Raw genomic sequence first — 24894 nt, 5'->3', positions numbered from 1 at the left:
TTGAAAATTGTACAAGTTCTAATTATTCAGTTCCAATACACCAAACACTGGAGAGGTCCCTCTCAGCGGAAGCGCCACCGATTCCACAAGAAAGGGCAACAAGGTGCCCTCCTCCCTTCCCTTCTGCCAGAGTGACCACTATGTGTTTAAATCCACACCCCCTGGCAAGTTTCTAAGGTGAAATTCTGACACCCTTCCCTTTCCCATCCCAGCAGGTGGCCAAGGGCCGGCCTGGGCTGGAGAAGTGCAGTAACCAGGGCTGGGCCAGCTGGCCAGAGTGGGGGTTGGCGGGGTGGCGGGAGGCGGGGGGGGTCCCAGCAGGTGAAATCACCATGCAGGATAAATCCCTTGGACTTCCCATGGGCCAAGGGCGAGTCTCTCGAGGCACCCGGCCCCTCTCAGGTTCTGCTTGCAGAGACATCGCGGGGGAGGGGCACTTGGCTGCTTAGGAAAACCGCGCACGAGGGAGCTTTACACCTGCAGATGTTCTGTAAAACGGGAGTGGGTAGGCTCGGGCTCGTCCTCAAAGCCTTTACTCCAAAGGCGAGCCCTTCCTGCTGCCGCCAAGTTAGGGAGCTCCGCGACTGTACCGAACAGCTCTGGTGTAATTCGTCGTTCCTTCCTCCACCCACCCCCACCAACCCCTGTCCCCTTACCTGTGGTCCGCGGCCCTCCGCTCCGCGCTCGAATGCCACTGGGGTGCCAGGGACCCACGGGACGGGTCGTTCCCAGCCGCCGCGCGCTGGCTCCTTAGACCCCCGCCGGCTCTCGCGGCGCCGACGGCGAAGAGCCCCGAGGACGCCCCGCGCCAGGTGCCCTCTGGCCGGGACGCCCACTTCCGGGAGAGGCGCGCAGACCGCCGCAGCCAATGCCGAACAAAACCCGCCCCTGCGGCGCCACGTCCGCGCGGCACAGCACGATCTCGGCGCTCCGGGCACGGGCGCCGGGGGTCGGGCGTCTCCTCTCCTACGAGCTCGAGAAAGGAAGCGGCGCCCCTGAGAGGCCGCTAGCGATGCCCCGGGGCGCGGGCCCCTGCGGCGCGGAGACCGCTCCAGGCTGGGCTCACCGACACCAACGTCGCCAGGAGGAGCGCTTGGCGGGACTCGGCAAGCAACCCAATGTTTTAAATGGAAAAAGGACTTGAAAAGACCCTTCTCCAAATAAGACATACAAATGGTCAACAAGCACATGAAAAGATGTTAGTCATCATTAGTCATGATGAAATGCAAGTTAATACCACAACGCCATACCCCTCCACACACTAAAAGTCCTATAATCAAGAAAGCTAAAAATAACAAGTGTTGGCAAAAATTTAGAGAAATTGATACAGAATTTCCCATAGGGAAAATGAATAAGTTCTGGAGGTGGATGCTGAGAATATTTGTACAACAACGTGAATGTAGTTAATGCCATAGAACTGTATGCTCAAAATGATTTAAATGGTAAATGTTATGTTATATGCGGAGGGGGGGGGTTAACATAATTTAGCCACTGCTTTATACCAGACCCCAGAGTCAAAGCTTTTCATCCATTTTCTCACTTTTACTTAACCTCCTAGGATCTTCACACTCCCATTTAGCAGATGAAGCTGAGCCTGAGAGGTTAAACTAAGTGACTTGCCCAAGGCTCACTCGGCCAAGTCTACACTGTTCAATGTTACTGTATTTACTGAGCACCTACTAGAGCACCTACTGAGCAATACCTCCAGCACCTGCTAGAGACATTGTGGGAGGACCAGGGTGAACGGGGGCTGAAAGCCCTGCTCTCAAACACTGAAGTTTCTTGGAGTGGAGGGGATGGCCTGTGTCACACTTGTGGAGCCTTTTATTCCACCCCACCGCACCGCCACAGAGGAGGGAAGCAGCTGGCCTGATACTGAATATTAGCTCAGCTGGGGAGGAGTCCTGGGGCTTTGAAGAAGGCATCTCCTGCCCCACTCTCCACATTGCCCCCTAGAGTCCAGTACGTGGGCACAAGCATCCCTGTGGCGGGGCAGGAGGCACATCTCATGGCACCCCTCTCCTCCCGCCCTGCAGTGGTGACACTGAACCCATACACCCGCCAGAAGTACAACGAACTCTCCTTCTCTGAGGGCACCATTATCTGCATCAACCGCCGCTACTCTGATGGCTGGTGTGAGGGCATTGGCTCAGAGGGGTCTGGATTCTTCCCCGGGAACTATGTGCAGCCCAGCTGCTGACAGCCTGGGATCTCTGGGATGCTGACCCAAGCACCGCCTTGAGTGAGCCTCTTGACTGCCACACCAAAGCCTGCTCCAGTCAAGACTGGACCAGTCCTGCACACCTCCTGGGCTGTGAGCTGTGTCTGTTCCTTCCCCCCATTGCAGTGGGAATGGGTCCTGGTAAAGACAGAGGAGGTACCCAGAGGCCTGCTGGAGACAGGAAAGAACTGGAAGCCAAGGAGTTTGGTGACCTTATCCACAAGGGACCCTTACGCCATGCAAGACAGGGTCTCCAGCTGCAAGTGCCAACTTTGAATAAAATTCTGATGACCTCCTGATGATTGCCCTGCAAGGCTAGCGGGCCGAGGGACTGAAAGGCAACCAACTTTACGGCTCCTGCTAATTGAGCCTCCTCTGCCTGCCCTAAGCAGCAGTATCTCCCATCTCCTCGGTGCTCATGGAGCCCTCCACACTAGACCCCTGTGCCCCTCTGCGAAGGTGGGATTCACTCTGCTCTTTTGCCTGTTGCTTGCTTTGTTAAGTATTCAGTCTTGGTTCCCCAAGCTGGGCACTCCTCCAAGAGTGGGGACCAGCTCCCTCACTTAAGTGGGGCTCTCTGAGAACAGAGATCACCTCGCCCTCATCCCTCAGACTGCAGCGTGAGAGATCTTGCACACCTCTGCGCCTTCACCTCCTTTACAGCTCTGAAACACCAAAAGAGGGAGGTGGGCCTTGGGTTTCCACTGGCTCTGCTTTAAAGCATCATGGCTTTCTGTTCCATACGGGAGGAGGGGCACTCAGAGGGCCCAGTCAGTGGGAGGACTTTGGTTAAGTCCCTGGTTTCTTGCTGCATAGACGAGGCTGGGGTGCAAGGAGACATCTTCTCTTCGGGCTCTGTGAGGTCCCTGGCTGGCCAGACACGAGCCCCGGGACAGTGTGCTACCTCTTTCCACCAGCAGCAGGTGACTGTTCCCTCCAGCTTTTTTTCCTGTGGGGATGCTGACAGGGTGGGGGTTGTGGGCAAGGAGTGTAGTGTAGGGTCACAGCAGGTAAAGCAAGATCTAGACCTGGGACCGTCGGCAAGGAGCGCCACCTCTCTCCGCGGGGAGTCCGGTGCGGGGGAGGTCGGGGGTGGGACATTCTAGGGCCTGGGTCCCCTGGACAGAAGACTGGAGGAGGGAGGCCATGCAGCCCAAGGCAACAGTTAACCGCAACGCGGCGGGACATGTTCCTTCTCTACCCTGACAGGAAACCCCGTCCTCCCAGCTGGGAGGACAAGTTTTTTGGAAACACTGCTGCCTGCTCAGATATGCGTGCCACCCTGGTGGGGCCAGACTCCGGAATTCGCTTGCAGTGGAATTGAGGGAGGCAGCCGAGCTGGGTTAACTGCACAGATGGGGATAGCTCCCAACTCCCTCCTCCAGTCCCCAAATGGACCAACCTGGGATTCCGGGAAATCCCGGAGGGATATACCAAAACGAAAGGGAAAGGGAGTAATAAAATTAGCTTTCTCTTTCCCGACCCCCACCGCCCCACCCCCACCCCGCCCGGGCCCGGGCAGGCCACGTCCTCAGCACGTCCTCAGCACCTGCTGCAGGTGTAGGCGCACTTCGGTGGAGGTTTCCCAGGGCACCACCCTGGCGCGGAAGGAGCTGGTCTCGGCCTTCTGCGCCTCCTGCATAAGGCGGTGCATGGGGTAGCGGCAGCGCGGGAAGGCCACGTCGCCGCCTGCCAGCAGCCCCATGGGGCAGAAGTCGTTGGCGCCGTTGCTCACGTAGAAAAGTCGCTCGAAGTGCACGCCGTCGTGGGCCCGCTCGCGCAGGTAGTCGCTGAGCACCTTGTGCTTGCACATGTTGTCGGGGCAGCGAGCGCAGCTGTGCGCGTGGAAGGGCCGCAGCGCCAGCATCCCCCAAGGGTCGGGCGCCGACGGGTTGCTGAAGATGCGGCGGAACAGGCCGTGGTGGCCGGCGGCGCGCAGCGCACTCTCCATGTCAAAGGTGTTGGCGTCTGAGATGAGAATAACCTCAAAGCAGGCGCCCTGCTAGGCCACAAACTGCAGCAGCTCGTCCATGCCGGACGACAGGGGGATGGCCTCGTAGATGGCGCGCAGGTCCCGCGGCCGCACGCCCTACTCGCCCAGGTACTGGAAGACACGCTGCCTGTACTCGTTGTAGAAGCCCTCGCGCTAGGTGGCACGCAGGTTCTCAGGCAGCCGCTGGCCCGCCGCGGCGCGCGCACGACGGAGTCGTCGCTGTTTTCGTCCACGATAGTCTCGTCAAAGTCGAAGGTCAGGAGAAAGCGCGGCGCGCCCGGCTCAGCCATCCCGCTGTCCTCTACCAGCTTTGTCCTGAGCGATCAAATACTTTTGTGGACACCCAAAAGAGGCCCTCAGAGGAAAGGGGGACAGGACCTCTGAGCTGCTCCTGCAGGGTGGGGAGCTGCGGCTGCAGAGGTCTGTTCCGGCTGAGTTTGGAGTGTAGAGTGGGGAGAGGGCCTAGCTGAGGTATTTGGGCGCAGGATGGAGCAAGGGGTGCTTACAGGAATTGGAGGGGACGCTGTGTCTTATCCATCCCCGGATTTCTGGGCTCCGGCTGTCACGAGTCCCTCCAGTCCAGAGGGTCCGTGAATGATGTGCATCTGGGCCGTTCCCTCCACTTGCCCCCCATCCCCATGTTATGTATTTTTAACCACAATTTTAAAAATCAATGAAGCACTGATAATACATGTTACAACATGGATAAACATTGAAAACATTCTAAGTCAAAGAAGTCATACTGAAAAGGCCACTCATACCACAATCATCTTGTGTGCTTTAAATCCATAGCAGTTTTGAAAATGAGGGGATGGGACTTCCCTGGTGGTCCAGTGGTTAAGAATCTGCGCTCCCAATGTAGGGGGCACAGGTTCGATCCTTGGTCGGGGAACTAAAATCCCGCGTGCACAGCATGGACAAAAAATAAAATAAAATAAACGTCATTGGGCTGGTTTGGGTCATAGCATTGTCCTTGAACCCATCAGAGCACCCATAGGATGGAACATGGGATTGGCTAGATGTGGATCGTATGCCCATCTTCAAGGTGGATGGAATGTAGCATCAGCCCTCTGGAACTGTTTGGACTGGAAACAGGTAAGAAGTTCCCAAAGGAAAGCTGAGGTTCTGGACTTTGGCATGAGAACAGAAGCTGGCTTGGGGAAAGCGGCAGATTCCACATCACTGACAGCCCACTGCACAGCTGTGGGGTCTGAAGGCCAAGAAAGGAAGTGGTTGATTTAGGGTCAGGAGCTGCAGCCACCCACCCAGTGCTCTTGCTCCCACAACAGCAAGAACCTCTTCCTCTTGCAAAAGGCACAGCCCTCATTGATGTCTCTGGTGGTGGGAGCCCAGGAGTCACACCTGCCCCCTGGCCACATTACTCACCCATCCCCCAAGAACAATATTGCTCATTTATCCAGTCTCCTCCCTCTTTTACAAAGAGCAGAGACTAAATGCTATGGTGGTTAGGAAATTCTTGCTCAATGAAGCAGTGGAAGGCTCAAGGATTATTCCATATCATAGAATCCATAATTGACAGCTTTCAGAGCCCACATGGGTGCACATGGCTCTCCAAGACCATGCAGCCTCAGTGTGCAACTGTCCATTGGGTGGCCCAGTTGCTCCCGTATCTTTGACACTTCATGAGTATGAAAATCAAAAGTTTGTTACAGCTGGAAGCCCAAAGGATTGCAAGGCCATGGTCTGCTGTATGGTTGTTGTGTCAGGGACACACTCAAATATTTAGATGGTTATTACCTCTCTTGGCAGGCTATGAGCCTGTGAGGGGGAGGCCCTTTTCTCAACCACATGGATATTAGTAACTGAAACATCCCAAAGGGCTGTCTGTGCTGCCCAGGTAGCTGTTCAATTGCCCAGAAGCATGGTCAACTCAGTAATTGGCCACAGAGGCTTGACAGGGACCAGACTGGCCTGAGCTGGAGGACCACAGATGACTGCCTGGATGGTCAGAGGTCAAGGGCTGTCCTGAGACTTGATGTCTATTGATGCCCACTCAGATGGGACAAAGGATGCCTGCAGTCCCAGGAGGGCCTCACCAGCCCTCAGGAGGCAGCACCTGGGGGCTGGAAGGTCGCTGCACCAAGTTCTGTATAAATTCATAACATGACCATGGAATGACCTCAGTCAGGCCTGTGCTGGACCAGGGCTGCCCAGGCCAAGTGGGGCCAGCACTACTCTTTCCAGTTCAGATGGTAGGAGGAAACCCTGTGGACTTCTGAGGCCCTAACAACTGTTGACTGAGGTTGAGTTGGATCTGAAACAGTCAGTGACCAGAGCAGACATTTCATTCTTCTGCTATTAGGTTCCAGGATGGGAGGTAGATAACCAGCGGTCCAGGTGAAGCCCACACTCATGAGTGACCCAGGGCAAGTCCTGTCCATCCTAGAGGACTCAGAGGTGTGGGGTTAGGGGGGTCATGGGCCAGTTATGCTTACCACTAACCCACTAACCCTAATGCCCAAATCTCTACTGTTAACTCCCTAACCCTAACCTCCTCATCTGTAAACCGAAACCCTAATACTCCTAACCCCTAGCCCCTAGATACTCAACCTTGACCTGTAAACTCCTAACCCTTACCCTGACCCTGACTCAGACCATCTAACCTAACCCTCTAACCCTGACCCTCTAGCCTGCATCCTTTAACTCTAATCCCTCAAAACCTCATCCTCTTTTTTTTATTATTATTATTTGGTTGCACCTGGTCTTAGTTTGCAGCAGGCAGGCTCCTAAGATGTGGCTCCAGGGCTCCTTAGTCATGGCTTGTGGGCTCCTTAGTTGCAGCTTGCCAACTCCTTAGTTGTGGTATGCGGGGTCCCTAGTTGTGGCATGCAAACTCTTAGTTGCGGCATGAATGTGGGATCTAGGGCCCTGACCAGAGATCAGACCCAGGCCCCCTGCACTGGAAGCACAGAGTTCTATCCACTGCGCCACCAGGGAAGCCCCTCATCCTCTTAATGTACCCTTTAATTCTGTCCCTGATCCTCTATCCCTGACCCTGACCCTACATTCTAACCCTGAGCCCTGAGCCTGAATTTCTATCTTTACTCCTGACCCTCTAACTCTGAACCTTACTCTACTCCCTAACCCTAACCTCTGAGCCTGACCATGATCCTACACCACCCTTAACCCTAATCCAAATATAGGCCCATATCAGAACAGACTAAAAATTTGAACCCTACTCCAATCCCTTTTCCCAGTGTAATTAGAACCACAATTTTCATTGTTGTCTGAAACCTAAGCCTGTTCAATTATGCCTTTTCTAAATGAACTCTAATGTACAGTAAACTAAACAAAGCCTTAATTATTATACCCACATAATCCTACACTGTTAGTGGTTATATAGACAAATCCTTTGCCTGTAACCTAACCCTAACCTCTAATTCCTAACCCCAACTCTAACTTACACCCCAACCTCAACCCCAAACCTAACTCTAACCTCTAACCACTAACCCACTCAACACAGCCACCCCAAACCTCAGCCAATGCCTGCTCAACTCCCAAACTATATTCCTAACCCTAAAACACAACCACATCCCCCGTGAGTCCTTATCCTGGCTCCTCCAGCCACAAGCCTACCCTGATCCTCACCATGAAGCTGGGTCTAATCCACCCTTGCATCCTATCAGTCGCAGAGCAAGTTGAAGAGGTTCTCACCTTCTTCTGAGCCCTGTGCACTCTGCCCCCGTGCCCCATACCCACAGAGATGGCTCATCCGCCTGGATCCGCACCCCTTGCATATATCACCCAGCAGCATGGTGGGGTTTTGTTTTTGATGTTTTGCTAAGTTTTATTTTAATCCAAGGACTTTGCTTCATACAAAATGTCATTGTAGAAACAATAGCAGAATCCAAAGTTTGGCTGATAAATATTACTCAGGCAGCAAACTAGTCAATCACAGAATTTTTTTTTAAAGCAAGTCCCAGTTGTGTTGCATAGTTGGGACTTCCCTTTTTGTTTTTGTTTTTTTTAAACCCTGTTCTTAAATATAAAGTTTTGGAACAAACCCTTGATTTATATCAAATATAATTAAAAATTAACAAATGAATACATTTTATCAAAAAGTATGAAGATATACATGTCATGCACATACTTGAATGTATGTACATATGTATATATTTTACATGCACACATAACTTATTCAAACTACAGCCACTGCTTGACTGGTTCCAGATGCAGACAACTGGTTGATGCACTTCAAATCTGGCAACTCACTGTGAGATTTTGGGGGAAACGTGACAGCTGAGAAGAGACAGTACAGAAACAAAAACGCAGAGTCGGGAAAACAAGACAGTATATCCCCCGCTCTCTGTAATTTTCACCAATTCCAGTGTCTAGAAGAATCCAGACAAGCCAGCATGGCTGTGTGGGTCCGGAAAAGTGGATTCTCTGCCCAACATGGCCTGGGGAAGCAGCTGTGGTTCTGCACAGAATGAATACACTCAAAATAATATGGGCTGGGGGACCAGAGACAAAACATCAGTACCAAAATACACATCCTTCTGCTCTGCAACAGGAGCCAGGGATGACATGCACAGTCCAAGATTCCGATTTTAATTATATCTTATTTGAGTAAAATACTCTGTTATTTTAAAGTTTCAGAGTGTTTTGCCTTCGAGTAAGGAAATTCTATAAAATGGTTTGGTCACAATCATGCTCAAACCCTAGAACAGGTGGCGGTCTTGTGTGTTTTATTTCTAATATTAAACGTGTGTCTTGTTGCATAGCCCTATGGGTTAACAGCATCCACTTATGGGGACACACAGACACGCACACACACACATCACACTCCAAGTTTCTTTAGGAGAATCATGGGGTAAAAGCCAATGGGAACATTCAAATGATCCAGCAAAGAGATCATCTCACATTTCAAAATATGGAGGACACACCAGAATCTACTCATCTAAATGCTCCTTTTGTTCACAAAACAAAGTGTTTTATGCACCACATCCTAACAGTGGTCTTTCTCTTTTGAATGTGGCCTTGAAGCAACACTTTGTTTGGCTGCCTGCTTTCCCACCTCTTGTGCCAGAAAGAGTGTGGGCTCAGATGCCCAGCTCAGCAGCTGCAGCTGAGCTGCTCCTTCCTCCGAACTCCGGCCTCATTTCCATTTGGTTCCCAGCTGCCCTCACCTACTCAGATGCAGGCACTCCTCCTGCCCCCACCCCATCCAATCTCCCCCACTTCCCCCCAGCCTCTCCCTGATGAGTCTTCTGTGAAAAGAAATTTGCACAACTACAGAGATTGCGCCCTGCCTCTCAGGCACCCCGTCCCTGAGAATCGGGTGTAGAAAGACTGACCGGCCCACGCGGGCCATGCTACACATGCCCTGCAACCTCTACTGGTTCGAGGAAAAAGGGCAAACGGCCACTTCATTCCAACTACGACGGACCTACTGGATGTTTTCTGCCTGTTCTCAATTACATCCGCTTTCTACTCAGTTGCTGTTTGGAATAGTTTCCACAAAGCCCACTCGCAGTTCACACAGGTCTCCCATCCCGCCCCCGGGAGCCTGCGCGAGGGGCTAGGAGGTCAGGCACTTGGTCGAGAGCCACGGGAGCCGGGGTGGTCTGGTTGGCCGCCTGGACTGGACACAGAGCATCTCCTCGAGCAAGCCGAGAACACGCATCCTGAGAGGCTGAGATCCTCCTATAGGTTTGATGTTTTACAGTCATGTTAACATTCCCTTCCCCGTTATTCTGTTCTTTTTATTTTTATTTTCTGATCAAGTATATAGAGTCAACAAACGAGTGAAGGGTGTCGTGAATAAAAATCAAAACCAACAGCAAGAACGTTGTCCAGATTTGGTCCCTGTCAGGGCTGACTGTGTCTGGGAGAGGACAGAGCATCGGCGTGTGTTTCTAGTGCCTATTTGCCATTTTAGGTACGAAGGGCGCCACCGGATTGTTGGTGTGCGGGGGCTGACGAGACCTGCTCAGTTTACCACCGACTCTGTCCTGAGGTCTCGCCCGCTCCTCTGCACCACACGTTTGGATGAAGGATGATCCGCACAAGATTCAGACCTCCTGCAAAACGTTGCCAGCACACACCTCGGTTGTGGGTCCTTCACTCAGTGCAGCTCAGCACACACAGCCGCGTCCTGTGTAGGCTCTGAGCTGTGAGACCCAGGGAGGCAGCGCGAGAGAGGTAGAGGGGGAGCCACATCCCTCTACAAACCGCTCCACCCAGCGTGAGGGAGGAGACACAGGGGCGAGGCTCTCCTCCCGGGGCTGCTGCCCCCGCCTCAGCGCCCGAGCGCCCCCGGAGCCCAGCGCGGATGATAAAACTCATCACCTGGGACGCGCCCGCCGGTCGCGGTGCGGCTAGCACCAGTGGTCTTGGTCGGGGTGGTGGTAGCTGTGCCGCCCCGGCCGCCCCCGCCAGAGCTGAGCCCCAGAGTGCAGTGGTAGTCGTTGGGCACCCGGCGGAGGGGGTGGGACTGGGAGGTCAGGGAGGACACATAGGAAGTCCGGGAGAAGCGGCCCGAGTTGGTGGCCACGGCCTCCTCGAAGGTAAGCGTGTCCTCAGGCTGGGTGTGGGCAGCAGCCTCGCTGTCCAGACGCCGCCCCAGGTACGGGTCGGAGCCAATCCGAGTGCTGGGGGCCAGGGCCTGGCTGAGGGGGGTCTCTCTGGAGCAGCGCGTTGTGTTCTGAAAGGCCACGGCTAAGCCGGCCTGGGGAGAAGGCAGGGAGGCTGGTATAAGCCCCAGCAAAGTGGACGGGCGAGGAGTTGGCCGTCTTATAGGCGATGCTGGGACGGGGGGTCAGCAGGGTCTGGGGCTGCTGCCTCCGCCCGCCGCGGCCACGGGTGCTAGCACCAGATGTTGGCAGCAGGGGGCTCCCGTTCGCTGAAGCACTGCCTTGCAGGAAACGGGAACACAGCAAACCCCAGTCAAAGGACAGGGAGAACAGAGCACAGCACAGGGAGAGCTACGGCGGGGGGCGGGGGCGGGCAGCTGGGATGGACCCGGGGCGGCCCCAGGAGGGTGGGATGGCAGTCTGGGGATGGTGGTGACAGCAAGGGATAGGCACAGGGCCAGGGACCAGGAGACCACAGCCCAGCCCACCTCTGTCAGAAGGAAAGCAAAGAAGGGATTGGACAGCGGGAGGGCCAGGGCTCCGCCCGGCGGGACGGACGGGCCCGGGAAGCAAGGAGCGCAGGCTTGGGCCTAGGAACAAGGACGGGAAGGGGCTACCTCCCGGACCCCAGCGAGCGCGGGCGAGGCGGTGTCCTGAGGCCCACATACCTGTCTCGGGGGTCCTGGCTCCTGCCCAGCGTCTGGCGACGGGGTGGGGGGGTGACTGCTGAGGGGGGGAGCTGGGGCTGTGGAGGCTCACGGCCCCCAAAGCGGTCGCAGGAGTAGAAGCGCTGCTTCTCGGAGGAGGAGGAGGGCTGCCTTCGCTCCTGGGACCGGCCCCGCTCCTGCCTGCGCTCCCACCGGCAGCCTGCTGGCCCGTCCCCCCGGGGGCGGCCGTGGCCCCGCGGCGCTGTTAGGTGCTGGCGCGGGGGAGAGGAGAAGTCAGCACAGCCAAGCCGGCAGCGAGACAGACCCCACCCCGGCCTGGCCCCCCAGGGCCAGCAGAGGGTCCCAGGGAAGAGCTGGGGGGTGCTCCTGCCTGGTCTCAGGCTCAGGGCTGGCTGTGGGGTTGTGAGGTGCAGAAAGGAAGAGGGTTCCCATGTGCTCTTGAACCCCCAACTCGAGCCACCGCCCCTCGACAGACCTCTCACACGCACTGCCATCTGTGTCTGTGGACAGGCTGGGCCCCTTCTCCAGGGACCTCAGCTTCCTGTCCCTGCGGCGATAGCAGCGGTGGTGATGGTGGGGGGCGGCCTGGCTGGCCGGAGCGTGGTCCAGGGCGGCGTTGCAGAGACGAGCCACGGGGGTGGGGCGCTGGGGCGCCAGAGTGGAGATGGAGCGCTTCATGGGGCTGGCGTCTGGGGTCGGCTGCAGGCGGGGACACGGGTGGGCGCACGGCCTGAAGAGTGGGGTCCAGGGAGGCCCAGGGTGGTGGGGAAGCCACCATGACACGGGGGCTGGGCAGACCACAGGACTCGTCCCATGGGGAAGAATGGGCCTGGGACTCTATCCCTGAAGTTGGGGCATCTCCCCAGACTAGGGAGGCTGTGCCCCAGGGAGCTGGGGGGCAGGAGGGAGCATGGCACCCTGGAGGGCCTTGCCTGTGGTCTGGCAGGGTCCCTGGGGAGGCCCACTGCGGGGCTGGGGTTCAGGGACCACCAAGCCCTTCCCTCTCCCTGGACTGCTCTTGCCCACCCGAGACCCACCGCTTCTTCAGAAGCACTCTTTGCACAAAATGCTGTTTGTGTGCCTGTCTGTCTCTCCCAGGCCGGGCAGGGCCCAGGAGGCCTCTTGGCCTCAGCATCCCTACAGGACAGGGAGGGTGCCAGGAAGAGGGAGGCTATTGGCCTGGCTGGAAGGATCCTGGGTGGGGCCCAGAGCTGCCCTGGCAGCCATGGTGAGACCACTGTGCCAGCCCTTCCGTCCATCCAGCACCGTGAGGCTGCTCCCCCAGGGCTGAAAGCACAACCCACGGAAATGGGCTCACCCAGAGCCACTGCTCGGGCTCAAGCGTCAAGGAGGGAGAAGAGGCGCCAGCATGGCACCGAAGGGACGTGGCCAGGCCAGGAGGGCACCAGGCGCAGTGGGCAGAGACGGGGGAGTGAGGGGTTGGAAGAGGAATGCTCAACCCAGGGGCTGAGCCTGGGAAACAGTGCTGCAGCCCCCTGGCCAGGGGCTTCCTGCCAGGTGGTCAAGCGAGTCCCAGAGAAAGAACGTCCAGTGTCCAGAGAGGGAGCAGGGTCACCCCCAGGGCCTCCGAGAGGACATGAGGGAAAAGGGTGGCTTGAGGAGGCCCTGTGTGTGATTTCTGGGGGAGTGAAGAGCTGGAATGGGAGAGGCGTGTCCCAGAAACAGGGAAGGGCTGGGTCAGTGACACGAGGCAGTGGGGACTCTTCCTGGCCTGGCCACACCTCTCGAGGCCAGCATCGTGTTCTGAGGGTTCCAAACAGGGCCGGTGGTGTCCAGGCTACAGTGCATTCAGGGAGGCTCCACCCCAGCAAAGCCCGCGTGTGGGACACAAGCTCCCCCATGCCAAGTCTCCTCACCCCCAACCCCCCTCCCATGACCCCAACCCTCCCAGACCACCCACCTGAGTCTCCACTGCCAGGCAGGGCATGGAGGCCGCTAGGCCCTGGCTCTCCAGCCCGGGTTGGGGCTCCCCGTCAGAGCCTCTCAGGGCCATGCTCTGCATCTGGACAACCACAGCCTGGGGGGACAGCAGCCCCCCAGTCACACCCTCCCCCATCCCACTTTCACCTTCTCTCCCATGCCAGCCTCCCCCAATCCTGCTCTCGCCCTCACCCTCCCACTCTCACCCCACCCCCCACTCGGCCCCCAGCCCTGGGAGCCCTCACCGGTTTTCCTGTCTGCACCACTGGGATCTCCGTGAAGTGGCCACGCTCCAGGGGCGTCGTCACCTCGCAGGGCACCTCCTGGGTCCTCTGAGTGCCCAAGAGACCAACTCCTTGATGCCACCCTCTTGGGTATGTGTGTGGAGGAGAGAGGATTGTCCTGTGGGCCTGGAGGTCCATGGGCCACAGAACCTGGCTCCCACCTGCCAGAAACCTCCACCCCGACCCTGTTCTGGGCTAGAAGGAGCCCAGAGGAAGGAGGCCCCTTGAATGTGGCCACTCTCCAGTTGAGGTACAGCAATGGTCGTGCCCACTCAGAGTTGATGGGCAGAGAGGGGACCCTAGTCTGGGGACATCTGGCCTAGACAGGGGCTCACATGTGCGGTGGGACAAGGCCACACACATGCACACGGGTGAGGCACCCAGCCTGCGCGGCTGCTCCATCAGCCCTGATGGCCCACGGCTACTCACCAGCCCCCCTGACCCCAGCCACGGAGGCCTTCCTGCCCTGAGGTCTAGGCACAAGTGTCACCTTTGGTGAGACCACTTTTGGAGGCCTTCCCCACCACACGCAACCTAACCGCCTGCCCTCTCCTTGTCAGTGTTTGTCTTTGTTATCGTGTCACCCAAGGGGCACCAAAACAGCCCAGCATTTGCCTGTGTTTCTGCTCGTTCTCGTGTACAATGAGGCATCACATACATTCTCCATCACCCAGGTTGAGTGGCAACAATCACACTGAGCTCAGAGGTGAAGCCGGATGGCCTAAGCTGGCCACGCTGATGACCAGACCCACCATCACTGGGGTTTCTGAGAACATCCTTCATCTTCTCAAGTTGCAAGCATCTCCCCTGCACTGTGCTGTCTGGAGCTGCTCTAGCCTCAGGAAAGGCTGACCCTGAGAGGAAGCATGGCCAGGAGGACGGATGTTGACCCCAAGGCCTGGTCACCTCTGAGGTCACATCATGCCGAGGCCGGGTGGGCACTTACACCAGCCATCAGAAGGCTCAGTAAATGCCCCCACTGCCTGGCCCCAGTAGATTGGGCCCTCTCTCACATGCAACAAAAAAGGGTGGTAACTGATTTGTGTAGAAATTATAACCCTGGAAATAAGCGACGTTCATTTTCCTGAACCAAAAGCCCGGCTCAGATCAGTCCACAAAGACACCTCCCCACCCCATCTCCTCCAACACACACATGGACACTCAGAATCCACTGTTTAACTTTAAATGCACAAATGGGATCATAATCAGCATGGAGAAAGGAGAGTGTGGGAACACGGGGGCTCCCAGGCGCCGGGAGGCCAGCCCTCAGGGCCTGCACGCACTCAAGAGTGCGGTTTTCACACGGGAGCGTTACCAGTTGTGCTTAGGTTCTCCCGGTGTCCTGTGGCCTCTCCACCTCTGGACTTGTGCCGTCACAGTGTCAACTCCTGTCCCATGAGCTCGGGCTAGGGAGGTGACTTGCTTTGGCCAATGGGGCACAAAGAGACGCCTGAACGCCTGCACCCTAACCCTTCCCCTCGGGCTGTTCTCCGGCCTCCCCACACAACAAGCCCGGACACAGGAGGTGAGAATATGCTGTCCTGGGCCCACCGGTCCCACAGGAGCTGGCCCGGGCCCAGGCCCAGGCCCAAAGCACTGCCAAAGCACTTAGGGCTGGCTGCCCAAGTATGGCAGCTATCTGATCCACAGTCCATGACCCAAAACCAGGCTTCAAAAAGAGTGTCCAGAACATGCACAGGAGAGAAAGAAACCGGGAGCCCTAGCCATGCTTGCTGCCTGGCCTTGTGGTTCTCCAGGATGGCAAGTGGTTGTGAGGCCCACCCTCAGCCCCTGCCGGTGAGACAGAGCGCACATTCCTGCTTTGGGCTCAACCAATGAGTTGCTTTGGCCAACGGGATGTTAGCAGATGTGAGACACGCCCCTCTAACTGGGGGAGGTGGCTGAGAGGGTTCTGCCCTCCAGTGCGGCTCAGCCTGGCACCAGCTACCACTCCTCAGAGTGCCACAGGGATGCCTATTCTGGATCACTTGGTTTTGGGGTTGTTACCAAGAGTTACGTGATAGGGAAAGACCTTGCTAATTTGTCTACAAAACAGACATCAATATCAAAATGGAGATCTGAGAGGGAAAGTGTCTTAAAGGAAGATGAGAACACTAACAGGCCGTTAATAAAAAGCGGTGAGAAGCTGAGGTGGAAACAGATACCTTCTTAATGGTCTGCAGGCACCGAAGGCCAGCGAGGAAGCAGGGGGGAGCCCTCACCTGAGAGAGAAACAGGCTCCCACAGTGGGAGGCATGGGATGGAATAACAGACTGTCTAAATCAGGTGACCCCAGTGCCGTCAGAGCACCTGTCTACTGTTACAGGAATTAGCCTCAGACGCACCACACAACCGGCTCCGGCGGCAGACTGGACCAGCTGGACCCACCGCGAAGCGTCTGGGTGGAGGTGGGTGTGGCTGGGTGGCGGTGAGACCCGAGGGCTCCCTGTCCTGGGGCACTGCCCACGGGAGCCCTGGGGGGACCCCTGCCCTCCTCCCGCCAAGGCCCCACGCCCTGCCCGGTGGTACTCACAACTGCCCCGCCATTGCTGAGGGAGGCGGAGCTCTTCTGCCGAAGGAAAACCCAGGCTCTGCGGAGCACGGCCGGCTGCGTCTGCTCCAGCGTGGCCTTCAGAGGGTGGAACAGGGACCCGGGGCCCATCTGCAGAAGGGGCGCCAGGAGGAGGGTCTCTGAGGCCGGGGACGCCCCATGGATCCTGGGCACCGAGGTGCTCGGCCACCTGTCTGGAACCCCCAGGGCAGGATGGGGATCCCTGGGCCTGCCCTTTGCCCATCAGAAGCCCATTCCCAGTCTGGCCTGTAAGTGACTTCAGGACAGTCATTTCATTTGTTGGAGCCTCAGTTTCCCTTCCTACACAATTTGGGGACTGGATCTGATTACAAATGGCAACAAGATTTCATCTCATTATCAACTTGGATTGATTGGTAGAGGCTGCCAGAGTCCCAGGTTGAGCAGAATTTGGAGGAGATTTCAGGGCTGGAGTGTGGACACCAGACACTTCGCACCCTGGGGGTGAATGTCCTGAGTGCTGGACATAGGACAATTTTATAGATGAGAGTATACACACGGTCACCAAAGGTTTTGGCTGTGTGGTGAAGTCATCATCTTTGAAGGATGACCTCTGGAAGAAAGTCCTCCAAACTATCCCAGCCAGAGGCATGAGTGGGACACATCATGACCCTGGGCAGTCGGTTTGAACCTCTTTGGGCCCTGCCTGTGTGCACCTCCTACTAACGGAAGCACAGGCTATATGGGGTTTCTGACTCTGTGGGCCAGAGAGGTGGCCGCAAGAACCTCTCATCTTCCTTTTCCCAGTGCACCTTCTTCAAGAAGGGGCTGGGTCCCCTCTGCTGCCAAACAGTGGAAGGTGGCAGAGTCTCGGGGTTATTTCCTGGAACTCCTGGAACCTGGTACCTGGGACAGGCCTCCGGGAGCTTGGTGAATCTGGTCTCTGGTGGTTTTGTTCTGTTTATAGAAGTCGAATATCATGAGAGCTGCGTACACTTTCCCCACTGTCATCTCGTTGGCTGGAGAGCACGGCAGGCAAGGGAGGGAATACAAGAGAAAGGGGACATGCAGGGTGAGCTGGGGTGAGGATCCAGCACCCACCATGAGGACTCCTGGGCCCACGGGCAGGACCGTGGGGCTTGGCCCACCTGGAGCTCCACTGACTCTTTCCTAGGCCCCGCTGGGCTCCACCCAACACAGCACAGCTCAGTTTAACCCCAGACACCTCATCCTTCTGCCAGCTCCAACTGTAGGCATCTCCCTACCTTTTCTCTGGATTTTCTGAAGGGAATTCCCTACACTAGGAGTGTGGGTGACTCTGCCCAATGGAATACGGCCCAGACATCTCCTCCCACAGCCCCTGGCACCCACCTTGGAGACGAGTGCTCTGGCCTATCAAGGACGTGAGCTCTCCTCTCTAAGGTGACTCAACAATTGCCCTCACCCAGGACTCCCTGCTCTGCCTCTGGGTGCGACAGAAGAGGGGTGGACAGGGGGAGTTTCTCACCCTACTTACGTTTATGGGGTGGCACCAGTAAATCCAGGGTCTTCTGGGGCAAATTGGCCCACACAGAGGAAATGCCCTTCCTCAACTCTGCGTCACACTGATGCTACTTTGTGCCAGCTGGGGCAGGATAAGGGTGGAAAGGGAGAAGAGATGTTAGGAGCCATCCCACAGCCCCCTTGGAGGAACAGGCAGAGCTGGGGTGGGCGGGGAGAGACCCCATGCTGGAGGAAAGGTGCACGGGGGAGAAACACTGCCTTGGAGGCTGGTCACACAGCTCCCCGCCAGAACCTGTCTAAAGAGGTGTGGGAGCTGACCCGCCCAGTGGCGAGGGTGCAAGGGCGTGTAGGCGTGGGTGGCGATGGGATTGGGAAGGGACACGGCAGTGTTCCAACCATTCACCAATCATTCCATAAAAGTTACTGAGCGCCCACCGAACACTAGGTGTTGTTCTAGGTGATGGAACAAAATCAAAAGAAACTGCCCATGTGGAGTTACATGATTTTAATCTACAATAAAGTAGCAGTAAGTTAAAAATCCAGTATGTTGGATACAGGAAAAACCAAGAGGGGAGGGACAGGAACTATCAGGAGGGCTGCAGTTTGGACAGAACGGTCAGGAAAGGGCTCACAGGGCCCTGAAGGGGGGCAGGGAGCCAAAATCAAGGCTGGAGCAGAGGGAGAGGATGTGCAGGTGGGGGCCGCTGAGACAGGAAGCAGCAGAGGGTCCAAGCTGAGGAATAAAGTACTCTGATCCATCTTTTTTTAAACATCGTGTTTATTAAAGTGTGATTTACGTACATAAACATTCACTTTGTTAGTTCTTCCACTCTGTGAACTTTGGTAAATGCATATGACCGTGGATCCACCATCACAATCCAGGCAGGAGCTCGGCACCCCTGCCAAGCTCCCTCCGTACCCTTTGTGGTCCACCCCTTCGCCCTCTCCCAGGGCCCTGGCATCAACGATGTGTTTTCTGTCTCAACTGTTTCATCTTCTCAGAATGTCATACAAATGGCTTCACACAACATGCTGTCAAGTCTGACTTTTCACCCAGCACGATGCATCTGAGCCCCACCCACGTCAAGCACATTGGTAGCCTGTTTCTCTGTTGCTGAGTGAGAACCGTCTCATCGCACAGACACACCACAGCTTGATTATCCGTCACCATTTGGCTGATGGTTGAGTTGTTTACAGTTTGGCGCGATTATGAATAAAGCCACAAACTTTAGCGTATAGGTTTTTGTGTGCGTGTATGCTTTCATGTCATCTCCCTTAGGAGTGGGATGGCTGGGCCACATGATCAAGAATGGTGAAACTATTTTCCAAAGCGGCAGTACCACTGTATCCACACTAGGAAAACGAGAATTTGAGTTTTCTGCATTCTCATCAGTAATATTAATATTAATATTGCCATTCTTTAAATGGCTAAAATACTTTATTCTTTTTGCAAAATTGTTTTTGTTACTCAAGTTTGTGTGCTTTTCTACGTATATTTTAGCATCAGTTTATAAATTTCAACCCAGAAATCCTGTTGGGATTTTGATTGGCATAACACTGAGTCTATTGATCAATATGAGGAGAACTAACAATATTGAGTCTTCCAATGAATGAACATGATATAGTGCTTGGTTTATTTATTAAGGAAGATTCCTTGGTCAATATTCTGAAATTTGCAGCATACACTCTAGCATATATATTTTTAGAGTTAGCCAGTTATTTGATTTTTTTGGTGCAATTTTAATGGAACTTTTTCAATTTCAATTGTTAATTGCTAATCTGTAGAAATACATTTGCTTTTCATATACTGACCTTGCTATACTCAGGTATTAGTTTTAGTAACTTCTTCTTACAGCTTTAAACAGCAGAAATATATTGTCTCAGTTCTGGAGGCCAGAAGCTCAAAATCAAGGTATTGACAAGGTTGTGATCCCTTGAAAGGCTCTAATGAAGAATGCTTCTTGTCTCTTCCTAGCTTCTGGTGGTTCCCAGCAATCATTGGTATTCCTAGGCTTGTAGATGCTTTGGTTTTATTAACTTTTTATTTGATTCTTTAAGATTCTTTGTATAGATAATCATGTCAATCATGAATAGAGACAATTTTATTTATTTATTTCCAATTGGTACACCTCTTATTTCTTTTTCTTGATTTGTTACAATGTCTAGAACCTCAAGTATGATATTGAACAAAAATGGTGACAGGAGACATCCTTGCCTTGTTACTGATCTTAGGGGGAAAGGAGCCAGGCTTTCTTTGTTAAGCATGTCATTAGCTGTAGGTTTATCATAGATATCCTTGATCAGATTGAGGAAGTTTGCTTTAATTTCTAGTTTATATAGAATTTATGTATCATAAATGGATGTTGAATTTTGTCAAAGATTTTTCTGCATCTATTGAGATAATCATATAGTTTTTCCTCCTTTATATATTGTTATATTGATTGATTTTTTATTTTATTTTATTTTGCAGTACGTGGTCCTCTCACTGTTGTGGCCTCTCCCGTTGCGGAGCACAGGCTCCAGACGCTCAGGCTCAGCGGCCATGGCTCACGGGCCCAGCCGCTCCGCGGCCTGCGGGATCTTCCCGGACTGGGGCACGAACCCATGTCCCCTGCATCAGCAGGTGGACTTTCAACCACTGCGCCACCAGGGAAGCCCTTGATTGATTTTTAAACTCGAACCCACCTTGCATTTTTCATTCCTGGGATAAACCCTACTTTAATCACCATGTTCAGTTTGCTAAAGTTGTGTTGAAAATTTTATTGTTCGTATTCATGAGGAATGTTGGTCTGTAATTTTTTTGCTTGTAATGTCTCTGTCTAGTTTTGGTATCAGAGTAATGCTGGCCTCGTAAAATAAATTGGGAAAGACCTTCTCTTTTTCTACTGTCTAGAGGACTTTGTATAGAATTATTTCCTGCTTAAACGTTTGGTTGACTTCATCAACGGAACAAATCGGGCCCATGATTTTCTTTGTTGGAAGATTTTTAACTATGAATTTAATTTATTTAATATATACAGTATTACTAAGGTTGTCTATTTCCTTTTTTTTCAGGTTATCTATTTTTGAATGAGCCTCATAGTTTGTGTCAAGGAATTTTTCCATTTCATTTAAGTTACTGAAGTTATTGACATAAAGTTGTTTACAAAATTTCCTTGTTATCCAATTAATGTCAGCAGGATCTACAGTGATATTCCCTCTTTCGTTCCTTATATTGGTTATTTTTATCTATTTTTCACGATCAGGCTAGCTAGAGGTTTAATAATTTTACTGGTTTGATTTTTAACGTGATCATTCTGGCTGTTGTGTTGAAGGTAGACTGAAAGAGGCAAGGGCAGAAGCAGACCAGTTAGAAGGTTACTGCAACAATGCAGTCAAGAAGAACAAGAGTGACTTGGACCAGGAGGTGGCAGTAGGAAAGGTTAGACAAGTAATCATATTCTGAGTGTATTTTGAAGGTGGAGTCAGAAGATATTACAAGGGTTCAGATATGGATCAGAAGTAGGGTAAGAAAAAAAAGTAGAACATAAAAATGACTGCAAAAGTTTTGGCATGAGCAACTCTAACAGCAGTTTCCACTGATGGAGACAGGGAGGAATCTGGGGAGTATCTGGAACTGAAGGGTCAGCACGTGAACTCTGGATGCTCACTGGGCCTCCAAGTACAGACGGTGAATAATTTGTGGGGTATATAAGCCTGGGGTGTAGGAGCAGGTCTGAACTAAAAATACAAAATTGGAATTCACAACATTGAAAGCCATGGGAAAAGGTGAGAATGTATGCCTGAGGCACACAGTGACCTTCAGAGGTTGGGAGAAGCCAGAAAAAGAGGTGTCACACAGAAGGGAGTCACAACTGCAGAAAGGCTGTGGACAGGTCCTTAAGGCAAAGGCTGAGAAGGGGAGGTCCCTGCGGAGCTTGACAAGAGCAGTTCCAGCAAAGCTTTGCACTGTGAAACGTGGACTGCAGACTAGGAAAGGAGAAATCAGAGACAATGCAGACCTGTGTCTCCTGTGGCTAAGAAGGAGAGAAGAAAAAGAGAGAAGTCGATGGAGGGGGAAGAGAGAAACTTTTTAAAAATAGGGAAAATAACAGCACATTTACATATTGATAGAAATAATCCAGCAGAGAGAGAAAGTTGACAGGGCAAGAAATAGAATACAGAATTTCTGTCATGACATCCTTGGGTAGGTGATGAAAACAGGGCAGAGTGTGCAAGCGGGAGGACTGGGCTCTCCTCATCTGTTACACAAGAGAGGGCGGAGCTCAAGGGCATGGATGCAGGGAGGAAGGCCATGTGGGGGGAAGGCCCCTCTGGTGACTCATTTTCTCTGCGAAGGGGAAGCTGTCATCACATGCGGTGGGGAGGGGAGGAGAAGTGGGAGATTCATTTCCTTCTTGATTTGGCTCAGGCTGTGTCGTTCTACCAGTAACTCTGGTGAGGGCCTGATGGGGGAACTGGGCTCACTATGGGGAAGGGGCAGACTATTCACCCCATAAGGGGTACTGGCTCATATGACGCTGCCTCCAACACTGCAGAACTCTGGGAAATCTGGAGTCATTCAATTTCACTCCACTTCAGCTTCCTCACGTGAAAATGGGATCACTGCAGCACTAACGTGCAGGATGGTTTCGGGGGACAAGGTCAGTCTGACAGAGGTACCAGGGGCAGTTTTTCTCCATCCAGTCCAGACAGGCCCCTCCTCCCACCCCTGCACAGCTGCCTGGGGTGGCTTTTGGGGCGGTCACAGAGCCCTGGCTTTGTGCCCTCCCTCAAGGCTGGCTTGCTCACCTGGAGCCAGCTTGATCTCCAGTGCGGTCCGGATGAGGACCATCAGCGTGAACGTGAAGTGGACGGTCATGTCCTCGTTGGAGTGGGCATGTTCATATGAACCAGGCGCTGGGGACAAGGGGGGCAGGTCAGGGGCAGGCCTCCCAGGGTCCCCCCGCCACAGGGCTACACAGTGCTCGAGGGCCCTGGAGGCTGGGCTGGCCTCCCAGAGGTGGTTCCTGCAGGTGCCCAGGACCAAGAGAGGTTGGATGGATGGGAGTTTTGCCAGCATTCACACTACCCCTGGACCCCCACCCTCATCTGAACTGAGGGTTCCCTTGGCTGCAGAAAAGTAGAAGTCCAGGTACATCTTGTACAATGGGGCCAGGCCATAAGCCTGGATCCCTCTGAAAAAACAGGCATGTCTCAGCCAGAGGGGCCCTTGCCCACTGCCCATGACAGAACAAGTGTGTGGCCTAGGCTGAAGAGGGGTCTGAGCTGGCTGCAGGATGCCAGAGGCAGCCCACAGACAGGAGCATTGGACGAGGGGTGGGGCAGCCAAGACCACAGGCTCAGAGGTCAGCTCCCAGTGAGGAGACCCGCAGCCCCGGGAAGGCCTCTGCCTCTCACCACCCAGCTAGGGGGCCAGGAACAGATGCTTGATGCCACCAGCCCAAGGCAGCAAGGGAAGCCTTAGAGAGCAGCTCCTTCCAAGGGGAAGGACCCAAACAGATGTGACTGAACAGGGCCTCAGGCTCAGCCAGCTGCCTGGGGACCCAGGGCCATCCCACAGGAACACAAGTGCTCGGACCAGACTGGGAGCCCTGCAAGCTTGCTCCCTGTTTCCCCATCAAGAGAACAGCCCCCTTTCCTCTCTTCCATTTTCCAGGACAGAGCAGCTGGAGACAGGTGTGTCCCTGAGGCTCTGAGAACTTATGCGATCTCCAGGAGGAAAAGGGTCTCAGGTGTGTCTGGAACATCCTGAGCATCGGGGGGCCACCTCACCTGCCAAGTAGAGCCCTCAGGGCACCGTGAGCCCCCTGTCCTCTCCCATCCAGGATGGGAGCTAAAGGTGGGGGCACAGGGCCCCTCCCTGGGGTCTGCCTGCCCTCTGCCAAGCCTGCACCCTGTGACAGGGCAGCCTCTCTGTCCCTTCTCTGGGTAGGGCCACTCTGCCCCCAGGCCTGCCCCCAGCATCCTGGCACCAAATCCAGTCTTCAGCCTGATGGAGGGCAGGTGGCTAGAGACACGAGCCCAGACTCTGTCCCCTAATGCTGGCAAAGCCCCACTTAGTACCTCCAATCATGGTCCTAGGACCTTACTGGTCACCTGTGTGACACACACAGCTTCCCAGAGCATGGTGTCCCTGCAGACCAGCACCGATGGCAGTGGGAGAGGCAGAGGGGTTCCACGCCAGGGGAGAGTCAGGGAGTCAGGGGCCAGCGGGAAGGAGGGGCAAGCAGGTGTTTTCCAAGAGAGGAGAGCTCCGTCCGGGGCACCTTTACCAGAGCCCCTTCTGACTGCCCAGGCCCCAGAGAGCCAGGAATCTCAGGGAGCAGCAGAGGGGCAAGACCAGGGCAAACATACAGGAGTCTCTGCCTGGGCCTAGACCCTCTTGGACATGGCGCTCTGTGCATCTCCTGGACCCTCCCCAGCTCACCAGGCCCATCCACTTCCACCCACCATGAGGCCTCACCTGGTCTCTTCACTGCCAGAACCTTGGAGTTGGCCAGCACACCTGGGGAGGAACTCCAAAGGCTACCCCGTCACAGCCCTGGATGCCCACCCTGGCCCCAGGTGTCAGTGTGGACACAGCTCTCCTTGGGGACAAAGCTACAGCCTTTCATGCAGGGCCTCCAGGCAGGCTCGACTCACATGTCGGGCAGGGGAGGACCAAGGAAGACGTCTGCATATCGCCTGGAGGAGCCACTTAGCTCCTAGAGGCTGTGCTGAGCCAGGGGATAGATGCAAGCCCAGAATCGGAGCACAGAGACAGACAGCGTGAACAGAATCAGAAAGATGAAAGCTCTGGTGGGAAGCCTGCTCAGAGAGGGAGACAGCAGTCAGGCCCCAGACACATGCTGGCTGAGTTTCGGGAGCACTGAGGGCTGCAGGAGGGCTCTTGAGAGGGTGGAGCGCTGGAGGGATGGAAGGTGCTTACTCACCAACCGGGTGACGGAGGATGCAGGTGCAGGTGGGAGCAGGCTTGCGGATGGGGCCATGTGGCCTGCTCGCCCACTCGGGAGAGAGGCCTGGCGGTGTCCTCAGTTTACCCCCCTCCTTGCAGCTCAGCCTGCTGGGCCCTCAGCAGCAGGGTGGAAGGGACATGGGACCACCCAGGCCCCAGAGGCTGTTCTCATCCTGCAGGGCCCTCTGGAGCCCCAGGAA

The 24894-nt window shown here is 54.7% G+C and overlaps 1 pseudogene; it reads right to left on the bottom strand.

Moving 5' to 3' along the window:
- Positions 1-3752: 3752 nt before the first annotated feature.
- Positions 3753-4504, bottom strand: LOC117308706 (phosphoethanolamine/phosphocholine phosphatase-like; annotated as a pseudogene).
- Positions 4505-24894: the final 20390 nt, after the last annotated feature.

The sequence above is a fragment of the Tursiops truncatus genome, chromosome 17 (genome assembly GCF_011762595.2).
Source record: "Tursiops truncatus isolate mTurTru1 chromosome 17, mTurTru1.mat.Y, whole genome shotgun sequence".
Classification (NCBI taxonomy): domain Eukaryota; kingdom Metazoa; phylum Chordata; class Mammalia; order Artiodactyla; family Delphinidae; genus Tursiops; species Tursiops truncatus.
Note: the sequence above shows the minus strand (reverse complement) of the source record. Positions and strands in the feature narration are given on the sequence as shown.